The sequence below is a fragment of the Mirounga angustirostris genome, unplaced genomic scaffold (assembly GCF_029215605.1).
Source record: "Mirounga angustirostris isolate CCGP_5_RB_7025 unplaced genomic scaffold, mMirAng1.0.hap1 SCAF_2, whole genome shotgun sequence".
NCBI classification, from domain to species: domain Eukaryota; kingdom Metazoa; phylum Chordata; class Mammalia; order Carnivora; family Phocidae; genus Mirounga; species Mirounga angustirostris.
Genome location: NW_026991710.1, coordinates 51,263,130 through 51,276,141, shown reverse-complemented (window position 1 = coordinate 51,276,141; position 13,012 = coordinate 51,263,130).

The window sequence follows — 13,012 nt, the reverse complement described above, 5'->3', positions numbered from 1 at the left end:
TAGCAGCAATGTCCACAATAGCCAAACTATGAAAATAGCCAAGATGTCCATCAACAGAAGAATGGATAAAGAAGCAGTGGTATATATATACAATGGAATATTATGCAGCCATCAAAAAAAAGCAAAATCTTGCCATTTGCAACGACGTGGATGGAACTGGAGGGTATTATGCTAAGCAAAACGAGTCAATCAGAGAAAGACATGTATCATATGATCTCACTGATATGAGGAATTCTTAATCTCTGGAAACAGGATTGCTGGAGTGGTGGGGGGTGGGAGGTTTGGGGTGGCTGGGTGATAGACATTGGGGAGATTATGTGGTATGGTGAGTGCTGTGAATTGTGTAAGACTAATGAATCACAAACCTGTACTTCTGAAACAAATAATACATTATACGTTAAAAAAAGAAAAAAAAAAAAAAAAGAAGATAGTAGGAAGGGAAAAATGAAGGGGGGGAAATCGGAGGGGGAGATGAACCATGAGAGACTATGGACTCTGAGAAAGAAACTGAAGTTTTTAGAGGCGAGGGTGTTGGGGGGATGGGTTAGCCCAGCGATGGGTATTAAAGAGGGCACGTATTGAGTGGAGCACTGGGTGTTATACGCAAACAATGAATCATGGAACACTACATCAAAAACTAATGATGTAATGTATGTTGACTAACAAAATAATAAAACAAAAATTTTTTTAAAAAGCTATTTTTTATTACCTACTAAAGTGAAAATATTCCTCTTCTTCATGTGACCTAAGTTATTTATTAATGGAGACTTTTGTAAGAGTACGTTCCATAGTTTCTTGTGCCTAGTTTAATAAAATAGCTTAAAAAGACAATATTGTTAGAAAAATGACCGGCAGAGGTAATGAATTTCTCACTCAAGAGATCAAGCTGGTTGATTTCCTGTAAATTTTAGTCATGTAGAAAATACCAATTTTCCCACTTGAATAAAATTACATATAAAATTAGTTTTAATATATATATTCCAATATAGTGAAATTCCCTCCTTTTTTCATGCATTTGTATATGTATGTGTGTATGTGTGTTTATATCTTTAAGTGTAGTTTTGATTAATTAAAGACCAGTAGAAGGTTATGGTAAGAATAGTTCATTAATATTGAATTTATAGAAACCCCACTTTAAAAATACAGCTTTTTAGGATTTTTAATTCAGCTCGTAGACATTAATCATCCTTTAAAAAGTACAGAAAAATTTTACATTGTTTGTAAGGTCATGAATTTTATTTAATTTGGGTATTTTTATTTAGTGACTGACTAAAAACTATTAAAAAAAGATTTTATCTATTTGAGAGAGAGTGCAAGAGCGAGAGAGAGAGCCTGAACGGGGTGAAAGGCAGAGAGAGAAGCAGACTCCCTGCTGAGTGGGGAGCCTGATGCAGAGCTCGATCCCAGGACCCTGGGATCATGACCTTAGCCGAAGGCAGACACTTAACCAATTGAGTCACCCAGGCACCCCACTAAAGATTATTTTAAAATGAATTAAACATTTTAATACATTTGATTTCCTTTTAGATTCCACATATTATCATTTAACACAATAATTCAGAATAACAAATGGCACTGGGGCGCCTGGGTGGCTCAGTTGGTTGAGCGACTGCCTTGGGCTCAGGTCATGATCCTGGAGTCCCGGGATCGAGTCCCGCATCGGGCTCCCTGCTCAGCAGGGAGTCTGCTTCTCCCTCTGACCCTCCCACTCTCATGCTCTCTCTCTCTCTCTCTCATTCTCTCTCTCAAATAAATAAATAAAATCTTTAAAAAAAAAGAATAACAAATGACACTATCATGTCAGATCATAATAATGACTGTAGTAATACTAATATTCAAAACCATTTGCCCAGTACTCCTATTTTATCTATCATCATTCTTACCCAGAAAGCTAATTTTGATCATTAACTACAAATTACATATGATAAAACTGAACCAAAGAGAAATTAATAATTGCCCAAGTTCTCACATTTAAAAAATGGAAAGGAAACGATTTTAATCAACCAGTCTTTTAAAATTTTGTGAATTTAAAAGTACAATGAGCCTAAAGTTACTTTAGGTTTCTATAAAGTATAATCGTTGTAAAAAAAATCAAATTAAAATAAGTTTAAGAGAAAAGAGGACACAAAATACTAATATCAGAAGTAAAAGAGGTAATATAACCCAGATTCCATTCCATAACATTAAAATGATAGTAAAGACTATGCCCACAAATTTGATAAACTAGATGAAATGGAACAATTCTTTGAGAGACACAAACTGCCAAAACTCACACAAGGAGAATGAAAATCTGAATAGGTCTATGTCTATTAAAGAAATTGAATCGATATTTATCTTCCCAAACTGAAAGCAACAGGTCCGTATGAGTTCACTGGTGAATTCTGACAAACATCTAAGCTGAATTTATACTAACTCTCCACAGTCATTTTCAGAAGATGAAGCAGAAGGAATACTTTCTAACTCATTCTATAAGGTCAGCATTACCCTAGTACCAAAACCCTTAACAAAAACATCACCAAATGTGATATACAGATGACAAATAAACATATGAAAAAATATTGTGCATCATATATCATCAAGAAAACGGAAACTAAAATAATGATATACCACTATTTATTAAAACAGCCAAAACTGAGAAAAGTGACAGCACAAATACTGACAAAGATGTGAAGCAACAGGAATTAATTGCTGGTGGGAATGCCAGCTAGTGCCGTTATTATGGAAGACAGGTTGGCAATTCCTTCATAAATTAAGCCTAAATATACTTTATTTTTTTTAAGATTGTATTTATTTATTTGACAAAGAGAGAGACACAGCGAGAGAGGGAACACAAGCAGGGGGAGTGAGAGAGGGAGAAGCAGGCTTCCCGCAGAGCAGGGAGCCCGATGCGGGGCTCGATCCCAGGACCCTGGGACCATGACCTGAGCCGAAGGCAGATGTTTAATGACTGAGCCACACAGGTGCCATCTAAATATACTTTCTATATGTAAACCTATCCCATCTCTTAGTCTATCATCCAGCAATAACACTCCCTGGTATTTATCCAAAGGAGTTGAAAACTTATGTCCACCCAAAAACAGGCACATGAATATATATAGCAGCTTTATTCATAATTAGTAAACCCTGGAAGCAATAGGATGTCCTTCAGTTGGTGAATGGATAAATAAACTGTGGTACAGCCAAACAATAGAATGTTATTCAGCACTAAATGTGCTATTAAGCCATAAAATGACACAAAGGAGACTTACGCACTAAGTGAAATAAGCCAATCTGACAAATTTACTTACTATATGATTCTCATTACATAACATTCTGGAAAGGCAAAACTATGGAGACACTGAAAAGATCAGTGATTGTCAGAAATTGTGGGGATGAAGGAATGAATAGGTGGAGCACAAAAGATTTTTAGGGCAATGAAACCGTTCTGTATGACACTATAACGGTTGAGACATGTCACTATATATTTGTCCAAATTGATAGTATGTGCAATAACAAGTCCTAATGTTGACTATGGACTTTGGATGACAAAGGTGCCAACTTAGTTTCATCAATTACAACAAGTGCCGGGCTCCTGGGTGGCTCAGTCGTTAAACGTCTGCCTTCGGCTCAGGTCATGATCCCAGGGTCCTGGGATCAAGTTCCACATAGGGCTCCCTGCTCAGCGGGAAACCTGCTTCTCCCTCTCCCACTCCCCCGCTTGTGTTCCCTCTTTCACTGTGTCTCTCTCTGTCAAATAAATAAATAAAATCTTTAAAAAACATTACAACAAATGCCCCAGTCTGGTATAAGCTATTATAGCAGGGAAGGTTTTGCATGTGTAGGGAAAGGGGTATATGGGAACTCTCTGTATTTTCTGCTCAATTTAGCTTTTAATTTAAAATTTCTCTAAAAAGTGTCTATTAAAAATAAGGCTGAACCGATTACTCAATTATAGATTTTAAGTTAGAATTTCATTATTTTTACTTTAATGGGTCAAACTATCTTAAGATTACAAATACATATATTACAAAATATGTCCCAACATGCCCTTCCAACAATTTTTTAATAATAAAATTTTGATTATCCTTCTTTCATAATGTATTCTGAAATAATTTTCTTTGTAAGACGATATTTACTCTTGTTCAGACTCACCTCATGTTTTTTGGCAGGAATGCAACATCAGTCAATGATAGTGTGTTCTTCAGAGTACATCACATTAGGGGATAAACAATGTTGACATATCCCTAGACTGAAGTTGCAGTTTCTGCCAGGTTTCTCAACCATAAAGTCCCATTTTTCTTTGCATGTATTAAATATTTGGCAGAAAGATATTTTGAGATTATACCTCTATCTCTTACTCATCAAGTCTCCATACAACAGCTTCAGTATAACCTGTTAATGAGTCCAGAATAAATCAGTCATCTGCATGACAATTGTCATATGGTGGTTTCTTCTTTCCATAATCCCTTCTACATTTATGTACTGTTATCCCCCTGGAAAAAAGAGCTTTTCTTCCTCTCCCATTTATTTGTTGATTTCTTTATTGATTTCTATCACTATGAACCCATGGAATCCTGTTTTATTCAATGAATTACATTCTACAGTTGCTACTTCGATGGTCAAATTATTCTAGATTTGTTAAGTGGAAACCTCTTCAAGTTAATGTCTGTGTACATTTGACATGGTTTTTGAGAATTTCCTTACCTTTGGGTACAATATGTTCCAGGCTCATCTTGGAAATTCTCTGCCCCAGCAGAAGCCATTCACTTCTCCAAGGAGCCTTGGTATTCTTTCCAGGGGAATGGTATTTGGAAACTCCTGAAAATCATGTTCCTTATACATATGCAAAAATTAGTGTCACTTTGAAAATAAAACAGTTCATAGTGGGGGGGAATAAGACAGTCAAAAATCTTTATCTGAAGGATTAAACCCCTTCAGAAAGAAAGGCTATGTTTGTGACTATATCTTGTTTTATTCTTAAAATAATTAGTAAAATTTTGGGTGCCTTGGTGGCTTAATAGATTAAACTGACTCTTGGTATTAGCTCAGGTCATGATCTCAGGGTCATGAGATAGAATCCCACATCAGGCTCTGCACTCAGCCTGGAGTCTGCTTCAAATTTTCTCCCTCTCCCTCTGCTTCTCCTCACCGCCCATAATCTCTCTCCCTCTCTAAATAAATAAATAAATAAATAAATAAATAAATAAATAAATAAATAAATAAATAAAATCTTTAAAAATTTTTAGTAAAATTTGGTGTAGGGTAAGACCTATGGTTCGTTAAATTTGGTTTGACATTTCAGAATTTTATGATATGGTAGTAACCTAAGGTATTGAGATTTTATGTAATTTCCTCAAATGGTTAGATATTTTATACATATCTCTACATATCTTTATAACATAAACTATATACTTCATCAAAAACTCTCAAGTCTTTAAGTGGCATTATATTAAATGTCAGTTATGACATGTCATTTTATATATAAATGTGAGGACTCAAAAGTGGTTAGAATGAATGAGTACTACCATTATTAGAAACTTATATAATAATTAGCCTAAGGTTTAAAATTTATCTGAGGATGTAATTAATCAAATATGAACCACTGGGCTGCAAGTTCATAAGTGAAAGTCAATTTGACCTGTTAAAGGCTAAAAAACTAGAGAGTGGCAAAGCAAGAATATTGATTTAATATTTATTTGATTTAAATACAGTAAAGTCTTCTTCCAAACCTGCATTTATTCATGTAGTTTCCCTTATATGAAGGCAATAAAGAACATTAAATAAAATATTTTATATTATCGAGTAATTAATTTTTTGTTTTTGTCCCTTTGCTTTGACATCATGAAGATGTGGCCTCAGGTAATTAAATGGTCTACTTGTAAAATTATCTAAAAACATTTGTTTTAAGTTTTTTTAATCCATAACAGAGCATGGCAGAATGCTTATGTCATACCCATAACTGAATCTTTGTCACAGAAAGATAATCTTTTGTTTTTAAGAGTATTCTTCTGTAATTCTGTACTTTATTGATGCTTTTATATATTTGATTGAGATATGAGCTGTCCCAAGAAGCATCATCTCAGGGCCTGGGTGGCTCAGTTGGTTAGGCATCTGCCTTTGGCTCAGGTTGTGATCCCAGGGTCCTGGGATGGAGTTCCGCATAGGGCTCTCTGCTCAGCGGGGAACCTGCTTCTCCCTCTCCCTCTGCCTGTCTCTCTGCCTACTTGTGATCTCTCCCTCTCTCTCTGTCAAATAAATAAAATCTTAAAAAAAAAATCATCTCTCTTACTTAGAGCCTAGATTTTTTTACGATGCATATTTAAATATTTAATTAAAGAATATTGTGTCTGTCTATGATTTCCTGTGGTGTTTAAGATTGTACATTTCCTCCATTTTTCTCAGTGTGTTTGGTTCTTTAAATTGACTCTCTAAAATTAAATCAATGGAGTACCTACATTTTATGACATTTGCCAAAAGGCAAAATATTGTTGGATGATATTTAGATGTCAAATAATAATGATGTAGGTACAATGACCTTTTCTGAAATTATGAACTGCTTTAATGGAGAGCTAAATAACTTATTACCTCTGAACTTTGTTTTGTTTCTTAAGTATGTTTCTAAGAAAATTCAGAATTTCTCCAGATCACATTCCTCTTATTCTTTGACTTTTTTTGTCATGAGTTAGTTAAAATTAACATTGTAATTAAATTAAATAATTTAATTTAATAGTTAAATTTAGTAATTGTAAAAAATTAAAATTGTGCTTTCATTTCATGTTTATTAAACGCACTATGAAAACTTTTCTTGGAAATTAGTGAAATTAGCTTAATTAGTGAAATTAATTTAAAAGAGTGATCATTTGACATAATGGATAGCTACATTCACAAAAATATATATAGACACAGTAATATATATGTTTTTATTATTTGTGTGTGTGTGTGCATACTTCATAAACTGAATATGTTGTCATATCTTTATACAGATGCTGATTTTTCTTTAACTCTGTTTTCTTCTAGTATTCATGTTATCAGTGATATCACTATAACTCATAGTTGGATGATAAGTGTTTAACCGACTGAGCCACCCAGGTGCCCCAGTTGGATGGTAAATGTTGACAAATAATTTGTATCCATCACATCTTTATCATTAACTTTCTGAAAAATGTAAACTCAATAATTAATTTTCATTAAACATTGTACTTTGTTCTATTTAGCTCAATACTGAGAATGTTTATTGTAAATTTTACAATGAATTACCAACAATAAAATGTTCTAGATTTATATGATGTGCATATTTATATGTATAGGATAAGAAGAATCAGGCATCCTTTTCTGCTCTCTACAGCAGTACTTAATACTGTCCATTCCTTGAAGGAAGAGCAAGTTTATCAAATTCATAATTTTCCATGTTTTCCATTGAGAACACCAACTGGCTGCCACACATCTTCCAGCATGCTACAGCCTGTGACATGCTGTGGGGGCCAAGACTCAGCTGGTTAGTATTCCAAGTGGCCTGCAAGGGTGACTGAATCAAATACTTCCACCACAATCTGAGAAGAGGAGTTGGTCCTAGCCATTTGTTCAAACTCATTTTATATGGCCAGGAAGTGAAAGAGAAGTATTGTATCTTCCATCTATACTGTATTTAACAGTTCTGAGAAAAAAGTGAGATGAGTCCTCTTTGGTGGTCTTTAGGATGTAAATATGTTAAAATGAGGTCTCTTCTCCCTACGTATGCACACAATACTAGACAGGATTATGGCAGAGACTGGTGATGTGAAGCACAAGCTTACTAAACCCATCCTAGATTATTTTTTAAGCAACTAATAATGATTGTTCTTCATTCAAAATAATATATTCAGGTCAGATGTTATGCCAAGCAATATGACAAAACAAGTGTAAAGTAAGAATTTAGTTGGCAAATGGAACAAGTGTTCACCCTAAGCATTTTGAAATAAAATAAAGCATATGAAGCTACAACAGGAGTTATGGCGAATAAAAGAGAAGAAGACCAGAAGAATACTAGGTAATGAACACAATGCAAAACACTTGCTGTGCATTCCAACTTTATCATTTTCATGAAAATGTTGGAAAACCACTGAAGGATTCCAGTGACATGAATAGATTTGTTTTTGAAAATATAGACTTTGGCTTCTAATAAGGGAAGTGATTAGAATAAGACCAGAATAGATGCTAATTAACAGTCAAATACCTATTGGAAAATTCTCTCTCTCACTCTATCTTGTGTGTGTATTTGCACATATATATGTATAAATATATACATACACATATTTATATGCAGAGAAAGAGAAAGAAAGAGAGAGAGAGGAGCGAGGGAGACGGGAAGGGAGAGAGAGAAAGATGAGAATATTGAAATTAAATACGAAAGGACAAGTAAGCAACAGGATGCATTATACTGATGAAAACGGCCTTCTTATTCCAGGTTAACATCATGGGATATAAGGAATGGTTTAGTCAAAAGCAGCTTACCCCATCTTGTTAGATCAACTGTAAATGCGGTCAAAAAAATTGGTCCTGTCACACTTTAGAGACCTGCTAGAATGCTAGGACATTGTCTTCTAGGAGATAGGAATTAACTGATTGATTTTAAGTGAGGAAATGACATGCTAGCTTCATTCTTTAGAAGGATGAAGGAATTTGACGCAACCCTTGAAGCATGGAAACCAGTTAGAAAGTTACTGTACTGGTCTGGGTGAGAGATGATACAAGGCTGAGAGAACAATGTGTATTGAGCTGCTATGTCTGCCTAATTGCAACTGAGGAAGAACAATAGTGCATTTTCTCCATCAATTCACTGAAGAACAAGTTTCAGTTACAACCATACAAAGTTTTTATATTTGTAAGATTATATATTCATAACACTTCAAGATAAATTTGTAAGATTTCAAGTTTACAACACTTTAAAACTCAGATTTTGAGATTAATATGTGATTACACCAGGAAAAAATGTATATTTTTTTATTTAACAAATAGTTTACAAAACTTATGCTTCAGAAACAGACATGAAATATATTTTTAAGTTGCATAACTTATAGAATTAAGAGTAGAATGTAGTATCTGACAGGAAATACAAGAATATGATGAAATTCCCTTATTTTCCTTCAGAACAAGCATAAACTGCACTTGTCTCTTATTGATGCAGACACTGATAAAGACAAATCATATTAGTGGGTTAGCAATTCGGAATTTCTGAAATTAACAGATGCAGAATGTACTGAGCAATTCTCCATGCGATGATTAAAAGTTCAGTGAAGTGGGGCACCTGGGTGGCTCAGTTGGTTGAGCAACTGCCTTCGGCTCACGTCATGATCCTGGAGTCCCGGGATCGAGACCCGCATTGGGCTCCCTGCTCAGCGGGGAGTCTGCTTCTCCCTCTCTCTCTCCTCTCATCCTCTCTCTCAAATAAATAAAATCTTAAAAAAAAAAAAGTTCAGTAAAGTAACATGCCTGTCATATTTAATGGAGGCAGCACTCAAGATAAACAGATTTATATGCACATATGTAATATTTTCCTTCTTTTAAAGAAGGACTGGAACCACAGCATCTTCTTATTGAAGTAAATACAATCCAACAGAAGTTCAAATTTAAGTTTTAAATTAGTGTTCTGATCCACATGCCAATTTGCATAGCCCTTTGGAAACTCTATGATGCTTAAATAAGCAAAATATAATCAGAATGTTGAAAAATATCCAATTTAATTAGTCAAAATTTTGGAACTGCTAAATTTAATTTGTTTTTTCAATATAATTTTATCTGATATGAAATGTTCTGGGACTCATACTTTGATAGGGACATAAAGTTTAAAATTGATCGATCCTAATGAAAATTCAGAATATGATCACATAATGAAGTTGAAGGACCTCATTATACTTTGAGAAAGAAGGGATATTTGTGTTATTTTCAAATATATAAAGATCTGTAGTTTGGCTAAAATATTCAACATTTTCTCTATCAAAGCCAACAACTGTCAGATGGGAAGTTTCATGGACATTTCAGTTCAAAATAAGCAAAACAAAAAAAATGTTTCAAATTCTTATTGATATCTTAGTTTGGAAGATACCATCATCAATAGAGTAAATTCCTGTTACTGAAAGAGTTCAGGCACACAGTAATTGGAATTATAAAAAGAAGAACCAATCTATTCTTTTTCTATCATGTCTTTCACAAAAGTAGATTCCAGTGTACAGAGCTCTGAGGACATGAGTTTGGAGATTTAATTTCCACAGGATGCTTCAGTCCTGGAAGATACAGGACTTTATCTTCTATCAGGTGAAAGGCTGAGTCCTAAGAAATTTCCTGCCTATAAGGAATAATTATTTTACTTTGGGTTCCTAAAGCTTAATTTATGCTTAGGGACAGAACTGAGGACAACCAAATTTCATGCAAATATATTCAAAACAAAGGTCATTAAAATGTTTCTGGTTACCAAAGATTAACAATGAATCAAAAATTTATAAAAAGTAACTTTAGAATTTATCCTCAAATAGTGTGAACATTATTAGGAATGTAAGAATCAAAATTTTAGTTTAGTTTAGGTTTTTTTCCCTCTTAAGCTATTGTTGTTTTGAGGACTGCTGTTCTGTTGTAAATGAGATGAGAGTTGAGGAGATGAGAACTGAGGGGGCGGGGATAGTGCTGGGCCAAAGCCCCTCAGTTATATTTCACTTGATTTCATTTATACTATTTATACTGACCAAGGCTTTTACCTTAACTCTATCCATTAACATTTTCTGGATTTTCCTTGCAAAGTCATTCTACCTTTATTTTTTCTCTACTTAGAAAAACAAAACAAAAGTACACACATATACATTTGCTTTATTTTGAAGTATTAAAATTAATAAAATAAACTTCTTTGGCAACATCATTCACTGTGCCTGTTACAGACTCTGTTCCTAACAAACAATTTTTGAATAGATGAATAATACATAGTTTTCATGGTCTCATTCCACTTTTTGTCAAAAATGTTAGATTTATTTTACCTCCTCTGTAAGGATGGAAGACACTATTAATTAGACCAATAAGGTTTAGTCAAAAATTATCAAATTCAGAAAAAATGCAAACTGTTCAAAGAAAAAAATTCTGTGATGTAGATCAGTACAGAAATGACCTGAAGGTCATCAAAATCTTTTCATATTTTATTTATTTGAATGCAATTATTTGAATTAATTGAATGCAATTAATCTAAGATTTAGCTTCAGTCTTAGAAACAGAAAAATTTTTACAACACAAAATAGATCCACATTAACAAAGTTCATATAAATAAAAAATAAATAAATAAAATTGCACATTGTGTGTGTGTGTGGAGAGAGAGAGAGAGAGAGGGTATGTATATAGGCATGTATATATAGTATTGAGCAGCCAAAATATGAGTAATTACTCAGCTAAGTTTGTTTAAGGACTCAGCCTTGGTCAAAGATTCAGTGATCTATTATTTTGGCTTTAGAATCTTATTTTGAGATACACTGTTGTCTCTGTAGCTTCCATGTAAAAACTAAAGGATACTTCACCAAAAGAATGCTTACTTAGCTGGTAAGGAAGTAGTAAGGAGGAACACTTTAAGGCCTATGCGGAAGGTAAGTGGGAAATCAGAGACCACATAATATTTTATTATGTATTAAGCATATTTTTATTTACTTAAGGGAATTCATTTTGGTTTTCTTTTTTTCCCTTGCACTACTTTCTCAATTTTAATTGCTATTGAAACAAATAAAGAATCATGTCAAATTAATTTAGTTGTTGTGCCTGTAACTGGGAGTGCATTTTTTGGTGTGTGTTCCTATGAGAGATTAATTCTTCTTTGTATCGTTGAAATATTAAAGATTATAACTAAAGTGCTAACTATCCTCTTTTCTGAACTTGGGAGATTAATATGATTAGGTAAAAATATGTTTACCTAATAGTCTGATTAATTTGATTTTTTTTTTCTACAAAATGTTGAGAAAGACAGTAGAAACAAACTAAGGCCAAGGAATCTCTGGATAACAGAGCTCAGAAGCCTCTAGTTATATAAACTCCTATAGTTGTACAACACAGGTCCGTGAACCTGTTGCTTCAGTGTTTTACAAAAATCAAGTCTTTTGGTTTTAGGAATTCTACTATAAAATGGCTTGCCTAACGAATGTGAGATTATATTTTTAATGTAATAGATACTGGAATACCTAAAAGAACATATCTGATAAAACATTTTGAAAGGGATTAGAAGTGGGACGCCTGGGTGGCTCAGTTGGTTAAGTGTCTGCCTTTGGCTCAGGTCATGATTCCAGAGCACTGGGACTGAGCCCCACATCGGGCTCCTTGCTCAGCGGGGAGCCTGCCTCTCCCCCTCCTTGTGCTCTCTCTCTCTCTCTTTCTCACACACACACACACACACACACACACACACAAATAAACAAATAAAATCTTTTAAAAATAATTAAAGGGATTAGAAGTTAAAATTTTCCAATATTCTGAAGTAAATGCTATAACAAAACAATAAATAGATAAATTAATAACTGTGGGGAGAAGAATGCAAAAGGGAATAAGATAATGGAAATATTGCATAGTACAACCTGATGTGCAAAACATATTGATGTTATGAAGCTTGGAAAATGGTTGTGAGCTTGGAACTTTGAAGACAATTATTTAGAATTTATAGTTTGGCTTTTAATAGTGATAGTGTCAAAATAAAACTTTAAAGCATTCTTTCAGCTAGTGAGTATGATAAAAAAATAACAATTCTGAAATAAATTTATGACTATGTAGCATTTCTGAGAAATCTTTCCATTTAATATTTCCTTGGATGCAGTGTTATTTTTAAAACTTTCAATTGAAGGCTCATAAATTGATAAAAATGTCAAATTTTTTTATGAACAAACATTTTTAAAAAGAAAATTTATATTAAGGATGTAGTCATTTACGTTTCAAAACTCATATTGTTATTTTGCTTAAATGGTATAAATCATTTGAATTCTCTGGAGTATCTATTGCTTTCAAATAATAATTTTAGTTTTAGCCATGTTTGTTTCTGAAAAGT